Source organism: Heptranchias perlo, chromosome 1 (assembly GCF_035084215.1).
Source record: "Heptranchias perlo isolate sHepPer1 chromosome 1, sHepPer1.hap1, whole genome shotgun sequence".
Classification (NCBI taxonomy): domain Eukaryota; kingdom Metazoa; phylum Chordata; class Chondrichthyes; order Hexanchiformes; family Hexanchidae; genus Heptranchias; species Heptranchias perlo.
In genome coordinates, this window is record NC_090325.1 from 52,245,489 (window position 1) to 52,257,418 (window position 11,930).

Genomic DNA, 11,930 nt, shown 5'->3' on the forward strand with positions numbered 1-11,930 from the left:
TCTGAAGCTGACTCTTTTTGGGAAAGTTGTGCTTTCTGCTTTTATGGACTTGCCTTACTACTTTCGCTGCATTATCTCTTTTGCAATAAGTTTTCTTTTGGCCGCTGCTGATTTTTCTGTCCAATACAGAATTCCTTTTGCACGCATCTCCAGCCACAGCAGAGTTTCTGCCACCTGTTGTCAATTTCAGCTCTGACCACACTGCCCAGAATGAGCATTCCATTGGGCTTGCCAATGGCTGTCATGGGTTTGGAGGTTGGAAGAGGAGTTCAGGGAGAGGAAAGAAAGGCATGTATACTTGCAGCTCTGGTGTTTGCTCCCCACTGAAATCCAGGCCAATGTGACACTTTCAGACTCTGACACGCCCACTTGGCTATGTCCTGGGAGAGCTGCCTTTGCCATCTCTGCTTCGTGAAGGAGGCTGAGACGGAGTTGTGCTGTCTACTGGGCCCTAACCTGCAGACAAGGTCTAGAACCCTGCCCATTGCTGTGAAAGGCACCACAGGATTGAACTTTTATGACACTGGACCCTTTCATAGGAACATAGGAACAGGAGTAGGACATTCAGCCCCTCAAGCCTGTTCCACCATTCAATTAGATCATGGCTGATCTGTATCTTAACTCCAACTTACCTGCCTTGGTTCTATAACCCTTAATACCCTTACCTAATAAAAAATTATCAATCTCAGTTTTGAAATTTTCAATTGACCTATCCTCAACAGCGATATGGGGGAAGAGAGTGCCAGAATTCCACTATCCTTTCAAGCCACCATTAGTGGTATTTGCCATATTAGTCAGATTTCGATTCACTGATGCATCAATCAATAATTTATTTGTCAGGGACAACTTTCTAAAAGAAAGAAAGAAAGAACTTGCATTTGGTAATAGCAAGAGAATGCGCAGCACTTTTACTGGGTGGCAGGCTGCCCTACAGTGCAGGGCCTCGTTGATAGATTCCATATAGCTATCAAGGTCATTTACATCAATTCTGTAGCATATATGAATAGAAAAGACTTTTACTCCATCATCTTATTGGTGGTGTTGGACCACATAGACACAGAATTATGCAGGCGAATGGACAATACACCAGCAGTAGCCAAAGAGCCACCAAACTGTCACTCAGCCATTCTCTCTATGGCCTCCACCCCAATAATTTGGAGGGTGAATTCATAACAGAGCATGAGGTTGCACAGGATGGCTCACAGTACAGAATCTCGATGGTTGTAGGCAGCCTTCTCCTTTCAAGTAAGTCAAATTCAACAGCACCTCCCAAACCTGCGACTTCTACCACCTAGAAGGAGTAGGGCAGCAGACGGATGGGAACAGCACCACCTCCACATTCCCCTCCAAGTCGCACACCATCCTGACTTGGAAATATATCGCCATTCCTTCATCGTCGCTGGGTCAAAATCCTGGAACTCCCTACCTAACAGCACTGTGGGAGAACCTTCACCACACAGACTGCAGTGGTTCAAGAAGGCGGCTCACCACCACCACCTTCTCAAGGGCAATTAGGGATGGGCAATAAATGCCGGCCTTGCCATGAATGAATAAAAAAGGAGCATTAGGATGTAGAAAGAGGTGCATCCAGCCTACATTCCAGCTGGTGTGGAAGGATGACTACAGAGCATGCAACTAGTTTAACAGGCCATTGGTATTTGGTGTCAAAATTTTCAAGAGTTGTTTGTGGTAAACAAGTCTCTCCTTTAGGCAGCCACCAAACTGCAGCTTTACAGAGATAGTGCTAAAATTGGAGCTGCCTCTGGAGGTGCGATGGGTATCGGTAGATGGCCCAAATTATTGAAACAAGGCCCAAGGCCTGATTTTGGGTGAGCCTTGGGCCTCGTGGTTGGGGTGTACTCGAAAACGAGCCATAACCAATTTTTGCCCGAAAAGTATGAGAAAAACATGACAACAGGAAATCAAGTGTTGCAGACAGGAAGTGCACTCAGACTAGAATTTATTCTGATTGCGACAAAATATCGAGAAATATTGTTTGCTGCAGTTTATTTGGCTGCTTGGAGATGGCATTACCGCATCTGTTATTAACTTTTATTAATATGATCAATTGTTTGCGATAAGAGATTGTTTGGATCAAAAACAAAAACTAATAGACGATGCCCACCTAAGTGAGGCTTCATATTATTTTCCTTACAATTTGGATTGGATTCCAAGTAGGGAAATTTGTTTCCGTTAACATATGACTCAATTGTGACTGTATTTGTAAGCGGAAGCAGTAAGATGTTGATCTCTTTCTCCATCAGGAGCGCATTCATTGTCTATAACAAATGTCAGATGGGCTGTGGCTGTAGACACTTCCAGTGCCTTGGTTACTGAAGCATGTAATTGCAGTTGATTTTTGATTAGATTTATCAGGTGATTGTAATTGGCTGTAGACTTCAGTTAATGCTTGGCGACGTTTCATTGCTGGGCAGCAATTACTGATCTACAAGCAGCTGCTCACTTGCACAGGCTCCCCATAAATAATGCTATTCATCTGTAAAGGTTAGTGATTCCATTTGCATTCCTAACGTTTTGTGATTAAAGATGATGAGATATATTTTGGGACACTAATTTTCAAATGCCAAAATGTATGGCAGCATCCAAAATTTAAGTTTACATATTAGGCAATGTGGGGTGTACATTGAAGCACCATATCATGGAGTCGGCCAGCATCCACAGTCTTCCACGCACTGAATTCTCAGTTTCACCTGAGATGGGATGAAGAGATGTCAATGGAGGCTAGCTGCTTCCCCATAGGGAGGGGAAACTATGGGGTAATCATCCCTGGGTTGCTTTACGGTCCAGTTTTAGATCCCCATTCACTGGAAGCTGGTGGCTGCTGATGGTACATGGCATAGGGGACCAAAAAGGAGAGGTGAAAAAAAAGAGGGATCCTCACCCTTAAAGAAAAAAAACATGTTTTCATTATTCCATGGATCAGTAAAATCAATGAGGAAAACTTACTTGCTTGATATAGCAACAAGTTATTATTTACAATGGGGCATCAACCAAGATTGATCATGAACACTAAGACTTTAAGGAATATAATCTTTGAGAAATGCTAAAGATACAAAGTGCTGTAGTTCTGTGCCTGATCCATATTTCCTTTGAGCATGGCTCCCCATAGGATTGGTTGTTTTCTCAAATCTGCTGAGCAGGAGAAGGACCTGGGGGTTGTAGCTCGTTAAACATTGAAAATCCACGTTTTGCAAGGACAACTAAATATAAAACCAGATGTTCAATTCTTACATTGAACAAGGCTTTGGTTCGGCTGCACCAAGAATACTGGGGGCGATTTTGTCTGCATACTGCTACCTTCAGGCAGAAAAACAGGGCGGCAGGCAGACAAAATGTTTTTCAAGAAGCTATTGCTCACTGGCTGTCCGAGGTCTGACTGGTTTTTCAAGCAGGTCTCAAAATGGGCAGCCAGCACTCATGCTGGAACAAGTATAAAAATAATTAAATCGTGGTCCTACTCCCCTTGTAGGACCCCAACACTATTTTGGTGTTCCACTTGATGGAGCAAGTGTTCTTAAAGGGACCACTGCAGGCCACTCCAAAAGCCTAAAAGAAAAACTGTGCTACTGATTTTTGTGGGGCTAGGAGGTGTATAAATGCTTCTCCTGCCTCCACAAAAATCTTCCCACCCACTGTCAGTTGCTCAGTGGTCCCCACCAGGATATACTCCTCTCTCCTTTAAAAGTTTATTTCTGGCTCAGCTCCGCCGAGAAGTCGTCAGATTTCCTGCAGCCCCCCCCCTCAATCCAATCAGCGATTTGCCTGTCAGCGCTCATTGAGTGCTGGCAGCTCACCAATCAAATTAAAATAAAGCTTGACCATGAAAATAGCTTGGGCCTTTCGTTAGTGTCAATGAGTGGGTGATGCAATTGCTCTATCCATTGCCTGGCCAGTTTGCACTACGTATGAAATTCGTCCCACGTTGTATCAAGTTTTGGTCTCCTTATGTGGTGGGGGATAGCAAGGCACTGGAAAAGGCTCTGAGACAGGTCACTCAATTGATACCTAGTTTATGGGCTCTTAGTTATCAGGACAGGCTTAGAGAACTGGGGCTTTGTACTCTGGGAAAGCATAGACTTTGAGGGGGTTTGATTGAGATCTTTAAAATGATGCAGGGATTAGATTCCATCCAAGTGAATAGGTTATTTGAGCTAGATAGGCAGGCCGGATTAGCTTGAATCAGTACATGTTGCAAAGAACATAGTTAAGTTTGGTGCCAGAGAATCGTTGATTGCTAGAGTAGGTTGCCAGTACATGTAGCAAGTTGGATTTGCTGCAGGCTTTCAAAAGGGAGCTGGATGAGTTGCTGTGAATGGAAGGCATCCCAAGTTATAGAAAGTAGCTGGGTTAACCGGGACTAGTTTAATTAGTCATCATGGTTTCTTTGAGCTTGCTTGATTACCACTGAGTGTCGGTAAGGAATTTCCCACATCTTTTTCCTATACTGCCCTAAGGCTTTTCTCTTTCTTTTGCTTTTAAAGGAAACTGCATGACTGTGGGGTGAGGTGGGGGGGGGGGGGGTTGGGGGAGGTGGGAAGGATGGGATGGGGTTGCTTGTGTGTATAGGTTGCACCATATTTTGATGGGATGGGCTTGAAAGACCAGTTGGACTTTTCTGTCCTTTTTCGTATGTTTGTATGTTCATAGGTAGGGATATGAAGAATTCTATTAGGGATAAGCAGAAGACTTTTAAAACAGGAAGAAGCTTGTAGGCAGGGTTCAAAAATAACTAGAGTAGCTAAGAGAAATATAAATGTAAGATTGTTGAAAACACATCAGATTAAAAAAAGGTTTTCAAGTGTATAGTCAGAAAACAAAATGTGAAAGAAATGATTGATTCATGTAGCTGAAAATCAGATTAAGAAATAGCAGAATTATTATTTAGTTACTTCAAATCCATCTTTACTAACCAAGAGGAAGGAAAGTTTTATAAATTAGAATGTGAAATTGTTCTGAAACAGACAATTGCCTAGTCCAGATAGCAGATCACTTTAATACAATAGTAAAACTAACAATAATAGGCCTGTTCTCCAATACTTATTTAGATTAATCATTAGCATTGTTAATAATTTGCATTCTCTGTCGATGAAGTATTGTCATTTTGGTTTTCTCTTAGGGCCAGACTGGTATAAATAGCATTCCACTGCTGTGACTAAATTATGGAATTCCTTTTTTCTTGTTTGAGTTTGACCATTACCCAATGGATATGGATCCAAAGCACAAAACTGGCTCAACAATATTACTTTTAACTTATGACCTTTGGCAGCCATACAAAAAAAAGCCTGTTTATTTTCTTAAATTAGCTTTTCTTTTTGGTCAAGTCTGGAAGGACTCACCACTAAACTGCCTCTATATTTGTTTGTGTGTTATTTATGTCTGTTGTAATTTCAAATAAATTGCACATTAAGTAAAAATTTGCTTGAAAACATAGCACAATGCGATAATACAAAATAAATGTTGCTTTTAATTTTGCTAGCTCTGAATTATTATACATTATTAGAATATATCTATTGATGCCTTGTTAGAAATCTTGCATAGAGCATGCACTTTCTGTTTTTATTTGGTAATATTCTGCTTCTCCACATGCTGAGAGCACAAAACAGAAAATTATGAGCTCCCAGCGTATTATTTTCCATTCATTAATTTAAAAATGCAGAATATTTATGCTAAGGGAAGAGCAAAAAAAACAGAAAGCAGCTCTTGATGGGTCAAGTAATGGAGGGGTCCCTGAGGGTGCAAAAGGGGACGCTGCGACAAATTCAGAGGTGACACCAATTGTTAATCAATATTTCATTTATTAATAGTCAAATCAAACATGTAGAGGTATCAAATAGCCAAACAGCAAAGATCAAAACAATATTACCCCGTTTGATCTCTGGGCAGAGGTCGTTATTAAGTTGGCGACGTGGTTGTTTCGCGTTTACCCACAGTGAGGCAGTCTTCTGACAGTCGGGTGTCCTTCTGACTGCGGTGTCATCTTCAGACAGCTAAGTGTTCTTTCGTTGGATGGTGGTCGTCGCTGATTCCTCTGCCTTGAGCTCAAAAAATGTTGGGTTTTTGTTCCCCTGTTGGCAGGAAGCTCACACCATATATGGAACAACACCCATAAGACCCTTATAGATTAACAAAGTTGCTTTTTAAAGAATTTCAGATGGTCAGCTTGTTTTACCATTACTCATTATCCATGATACCGCTTTGCAAGGCTGTTTTTCAAAGAATTCAAGATGGTCCGTTTGCTCTAACGTTACTCATTTAACCACAAGATCCTTTGCAAGGTAATACCGTCCAGCTATCTCATCAAGGTCCTGGTCTTGTTGCTATCTTTGGATTATTGTTCCGCTTTTTTGTGGTTATTGTTCCTCTTTTATTGTATAACTGTTCTTTCATCAAGGAGGGTGACACGGGTCAATTAGTGGTCAATGGTTAACAGTTTACAATTCAGCAAAATAGCTGCACACTCAGCAAAATAAGCTGCACAGCCTGCTAGCTCAGAATTATTATACATTTTTAGAATATATCTATTGATGCCTTGTAAAAAATCTTGCATAGGGCATGCACTTTCTGTCTTTATTAGGTAATATTCTGCTTCTGCACCCATGGCACACCCTGAGAGCACAAAACAGAATATTATGAGGTTAGTAGCTTTAAGAAAAAGATCTCAATTTTTCCCTATTTCCAATAGTCTTACAGATTCCCCACCTTGAAGGGAGAAGACTAAGTCTTCGACCCCTCACTTATTTAATCAATCTAGTCCAATAGGGGAATGGTTTGGAATGACTCACATTCTGTTTTAACTTGGAGACCCACCTGCGGACCCAGCAGGTAGACACTATGAGGGATATGGTAACCAAGACTTGTATGATCAGGAACTTCTTAAGTTTCCCTGTTAGTCTTAAATAACCTTGCCTCTATCTAATATTCTTGATAGCACTTTTAAGTATGCTTAATGCTTTTGCGCCAAAATGTACAACCACTCATAAGCTTTCTGTCTGGAGGGTAATGTTTACTTGCATTTTGTATCATTGTGGCCATAACGGGCACCAATATCTTAGCCCCAATTTAGTAATTGTGGTTGGTGTAAAGCAAGATGTTAACCGCCAAACTGGACATATGGGGCTCAATGTTGAAATGGTGATGGGTTGCCGGGGTGGAGGGGAGGGGGCGTGGGGGTGGAGGATGAAGGTGCGCGTGGCAAACCCAACTAAAAAAAACTTAAAGTTTCCGATGCCATCGCAATGTAATTGATGGTGATTACGGTTCTTTCCGGGTTTTGCGCCTGGCAGCCCCTGATTGATAGGCTGGCTGCCGACAGGAGCTGCAATGCCGGGATGGGGGGTGGGGGTGGGGGGCGGTGCGGAGGTGGGGAGCAAGAAAGAGAGAGAGCAAGACATCATCCGGCACTGGAACAGAAGATCCGGGGTGGGTGGGGGGGAGAGTGGAAGATCAGGGGGCATGGAGGGGGGGATCGGGAGGGGGAAAGGGGGAGATCGGAAAGGGAGACATCGGGGGCTGAGAGGGACATCGGAGAAGGAGACATCGGACATTGGAGCAGGGTGGAAAGGTAGGTTGACTTTGTGTTTTAACTTTGTGCAATGGTTTTTTATTTAATTTATTTAGTTTACTTTTGCCTGATCCGGCCCTTCACACTTGGTTTCACCAGGCATAAATCGGAAGCCATGGGAAAGCTGCCCAGGTAAGTTAAAAATCGTTCTAACTACCTAATATGTCACAAGTAAAGTGCCTTAAGTACCTCAATGAGGTACATTTGGTTCTTTAACTATCATCCCGCCGGCTTTAATTGCTGGTGGGACTTCCGGATTTGGGAAGCCCGTGCACACACAGGTGCTTCTGTGGGAAACTCGGAAGTCGATAGGTTGGATCCGGCTTCCGAACTCGCTCTGCAATTTTTGCAATTTTCGCAACCCATCCACCCTCAATGCACCTGCAATTTAAATTTAAAACTGATCCCATGGCGTTGCCTTTTGTGTAATGTTTCATGTTAGTTGTAACAATACCTTCCTCTCTGAATAAATGACCTTGGTCCTTTTCAAATTCAATAGTACAATTAGGGGATTCTTCATCCAGAGTGAAACCACAAGCTGGCAGTGCACTTTGTAAAACCTCACATCTGCATAACCAGGATACACTTTTCCTGGAACAGCATGAAGTGTTCATCAGAACACTTCCTATCCCCTTTATTGATATCTTCGATCTTCGGATAATTTACAAATTCCTTATGTATATCATCCACCAACAAGCCCATCGATTCCAATTTAAATACCTTCATCAGTTTTACATCAACAGATAGCAATGGTATTGCCACTACCACAGGAATCAGTTGCTCCACCATTGGTCTGCAGCTACCAAGGCCTAAACTCTGGAATTCCCTCCCTAAACCTCTCTGCTTCTCTACCTGTCTCTCCTCCTTTAAGACGCTCCTTAAAACCTGCCTCTTTGGCCTGTCCTAATATCTCCTTACGTGGCTTGATTTGAAATTTTGTTTGATAACGCTCCTGTGAAGTGCCTTGGGATGTTTTACTACATTAAAGGCGTTATATAAATGCAAGTTGTTGTTGTTGTTGTTGTTGCAATGTCACTCTGCTTGCAAGGCTTCCTGGCATAATACACCAATCCAAGTCTTCACACCTTACACCTATCCATATTCCCATCTGATTTGCAGATTTTTATTTGTTTGTCCAATGTAAAATTTGGGATCCAATTGTTTTCAATAGTATTTAATCCCCTTTTGAATCTGAACACTGTAAAAACCCTCCATACATAATTGCCTTTAAGATCAGTTGTTCCTTAGTCTTTGTTATTCTGAATGATTGCCAATATCCCTAACCTGTCTCTCTGCCAGTCATCCTATTTAAACCAGGGACACCCCTTGTTCTGATATAACATCCCCCGTCTGCCTATTCATTCCTTTAAGTGACCCCTCTATTTGCTTGTGCATTGTTTTATCACATTCTCATTGTCTCAATGTGAGTTCACCTAAATCTCTTCACGATTGTTCTTAGTAAATCTGTGTACCATTTCTCTTAGCGTGATAAAAATCTACATACGTATAATTACATAAATCAGAAGACAAAACTTACAGAAGGAAAAATTTAACAGAGCAGGAATAATCTCTAACTGCAAATTATAACAAGCTTCTTGTGTTTGCATCACCACAAGTTCGTTCACGCATCTTTTCCTGCGGCTCCCATTTTAAAGTTTTAGTCTCAATTTTAGATCATGTCTGCACCGTCTGCACTCAGGCATGTGTGAAGGGAAACATCCACATCAGCCTAGGTATCGGTTCCCCTGCTTGTCACAACAATCCTAATTGGGCACCTTCTATGATGCAATTTTCCTGTCATACACCGTTAACTTAGATGAGTTTACCCTTTGCTTACACACTTCTCCCTCTAAATATCCCAAAGAATGTGGTTCTGCCAATTCGGTAAATACTTGGGTGGTAACATCCACGATAGGTAAGGATAGGGTATAAATCGAGGTTTATTCTTATCCCTAACTTGACCCATTGAATAGCAGCATACCCCAGATTGTGGATTGTTGATACAGGTGGAACTTCAACCCCCACATTTGTTTCACCATTTCCCTTAGAATACCAACGGACAAGCTCGTAGTCCCTTAACATATCCGGGACTTTAGCTCGCATCAAAAACCTGTGTTTGATCAATAAACAAAAGCATGCATGCTCCATATGCTGTACAAATGGTAGCCCGTCCTATTCCCTACGCTCACTCGTTTCCCTTGAGTATCAACTCATTTATTTTATCTTGCGTCTGAGTGAAAAACTTGGCAATGTTGTGCATGTTATAGACTGTATATTGTTCTTCCTGTGCTAGCTCATTGATTGCGTTTAGTAATGGTTCATCAACCAGTTTGGCCCACACACGTTCATAATGACCTGCATGCTTCTTTATAGTCTCAACATCTACCCAATTCCAAATTGACATTCCTGTTCCTACCCATTCCACAGTGTCCGACAGTCAATTGTCTAGGCCTGAAGATGCCCTCCTCTGGTCTAGTTTCTACCTCCATTATGTTATCTATCACTACCTCTCATTCCCATTTTATCTGCACATCTCTTCTGGGCATTTATTACAGTACTGTAAATTGGACTTTATTCACTTATGGCACATTTTACAGTTTCTAAGTCCCTATCATAACATGCTCCCCAATAATAAATGTAATTAATATCACATTGTCCATTTCGCTTCACCTGTGGAGAAAGCACAAAGAATTATTTCTTCCACCTCCAGTTTCTTTGGAGACTTGGAGTAGAACACCCTAAAAAAACTTGATCTGATGTCTCAACTGCCTTTTGTCTTGGACACACTGTACTTTGCTATGGACTAACTTCCCCCTTTGGACGGCTGCCAAAGTCGTCCCAAATGTGGAACTAACTCTGTGTAAGGCAACATGATTTTAAAACTTCTTTGCAGAACTGACTGAAAAGAAGGCAGAGCCAGCTTCACCATAGCAACTCCATACTCTGGCAGATTTCAACTAAATTTAATGAAACTTTGCCAAATTGAAAAGAAAACAATCGATTTAGATCTCAAGTCTCACAGACATAAAATAGGACATAGTCCCGTAACTGTATAATAATTCTCAAAACTCTTTTGACTTCTTGTACATTTATAGAAGCATAGAATCATAGAAAATTTACGGCACAGAAGGAGGCCATTCGGCCCATTGTGTCCCACCAGCTGAGAAACAAGCCACCCAGCCTAATCCCACTTTCCAGCATTTGGTCTGTAGCCCTGCAGGTCACGGCTCTTCAGGTGCACATCCAGGTATTTTTTTAATGAGTTGAGGGTTTCTGCCCCTACCACCCTTTCAGGCAGTGAGTTCCAGACCCCCAGCACCCTCTGGGTGAAAAAAGTTTTCCTCATTTCCGCTCTAATCCTTCGATCAATCACTTTAAATTTAACAGTGGTACTATGCTTAGAAAACACAACGTTTTGTTGAAATATTCATAGAATGGTTACAGCGCGGAAGGAGACCATTCAGCCCGTTGAGTCCGTGCTGGCTCTCTGCAAGAGCAATCCAGCTAGTCCCACTCCCCCGCCCTTTCCCCGTATCCCTGCAAATTTTTTCCCTTCAAGTACTTATTCAATTCCCTTTTGAAAGCCATGATTGAATCTGCCTCTATCTCCCCCTCTGGCGGTGCAGATCTTAACCACTCGCTGTGTAAAAAAGCTTTTCCTCGTGTTGCCTTTGGTTCTTTTGCCAATCACCTTAAATCTACGCCTGATGGCTCTTGCCTCTTCTTTTACTGTGACTTTGGCAGCATCTTCTTCCTTGGTAAAGACAGATTCAAAGTAATCTTTTAGTACCTCAGCCATGCCCTCTGCCTCCATGCATAGATTTACCTTTTGGTCCCTAATCGGTCCCACCCCTCCTCTTACTACCCGTTTACAGTTTATATGCCTATAGAAGTCTTTTGGATTGCCTTTTATGTTTGCTGCCAGTCTATTCTTATACTCTCTCTTTGCCCCTCTTATTTCCTTTTTCACTTCCCCTCTGAACTTTCTATTTTCAGCCTGGTTCTCACTTATATTATCAACTGGACATCCGTCATACACCAATTTTTTCTGCTTCATCTTACTCAGTATCTCTTTTGTCATCCAGGGAGCTCTGGCTTTAGTTGCCCTACCTTTCCCCCTCTTGGGAATGTACCTAAACTGTACCTGAACCATCACCTCTTTAAAGGCCGCCCACTGTTCAATTACAGTTTTACTTCCCAATCTTTGATTCCAATTTACCCGGGCCAGATCTGTTCTCATCCCACTGAAATTGGCCCTCCTATAAAGGGTGAATGCTGCTTCAGTTTTGTGAAAAAAGAGGAAATGGAGCCAGCTGCAGCCTGCATGCTGCAGATTGCAACACACTTA

At 42.1% G+C, this 11,930-nt stretch overlaps 1 long non-coding RNA gene across 1 annotated transcript; it reads right to left on the reverse strand.

Annotated features, from left to right (window-relative positions):
• Window positions 1–5,796: 5,796 nt before the first annotated feature.
• LOC137328022 (uncharacterized) lies at window positions 5,797–11,444 on the reverse strand. The gene is made up of 2 exons (XR_010964601.1): window positions 11,274–11,444; window positions 5,797–6,627 (listed from the first exon to the last, which is right to left on the reverse strand). It is a non-coding gene; the product is annotated as an uncharacterized lncRNA (long non-coding RNA).
• Between the last annotated feature and the right edge of the window lie 486 nt (window positions 11,445–11,930).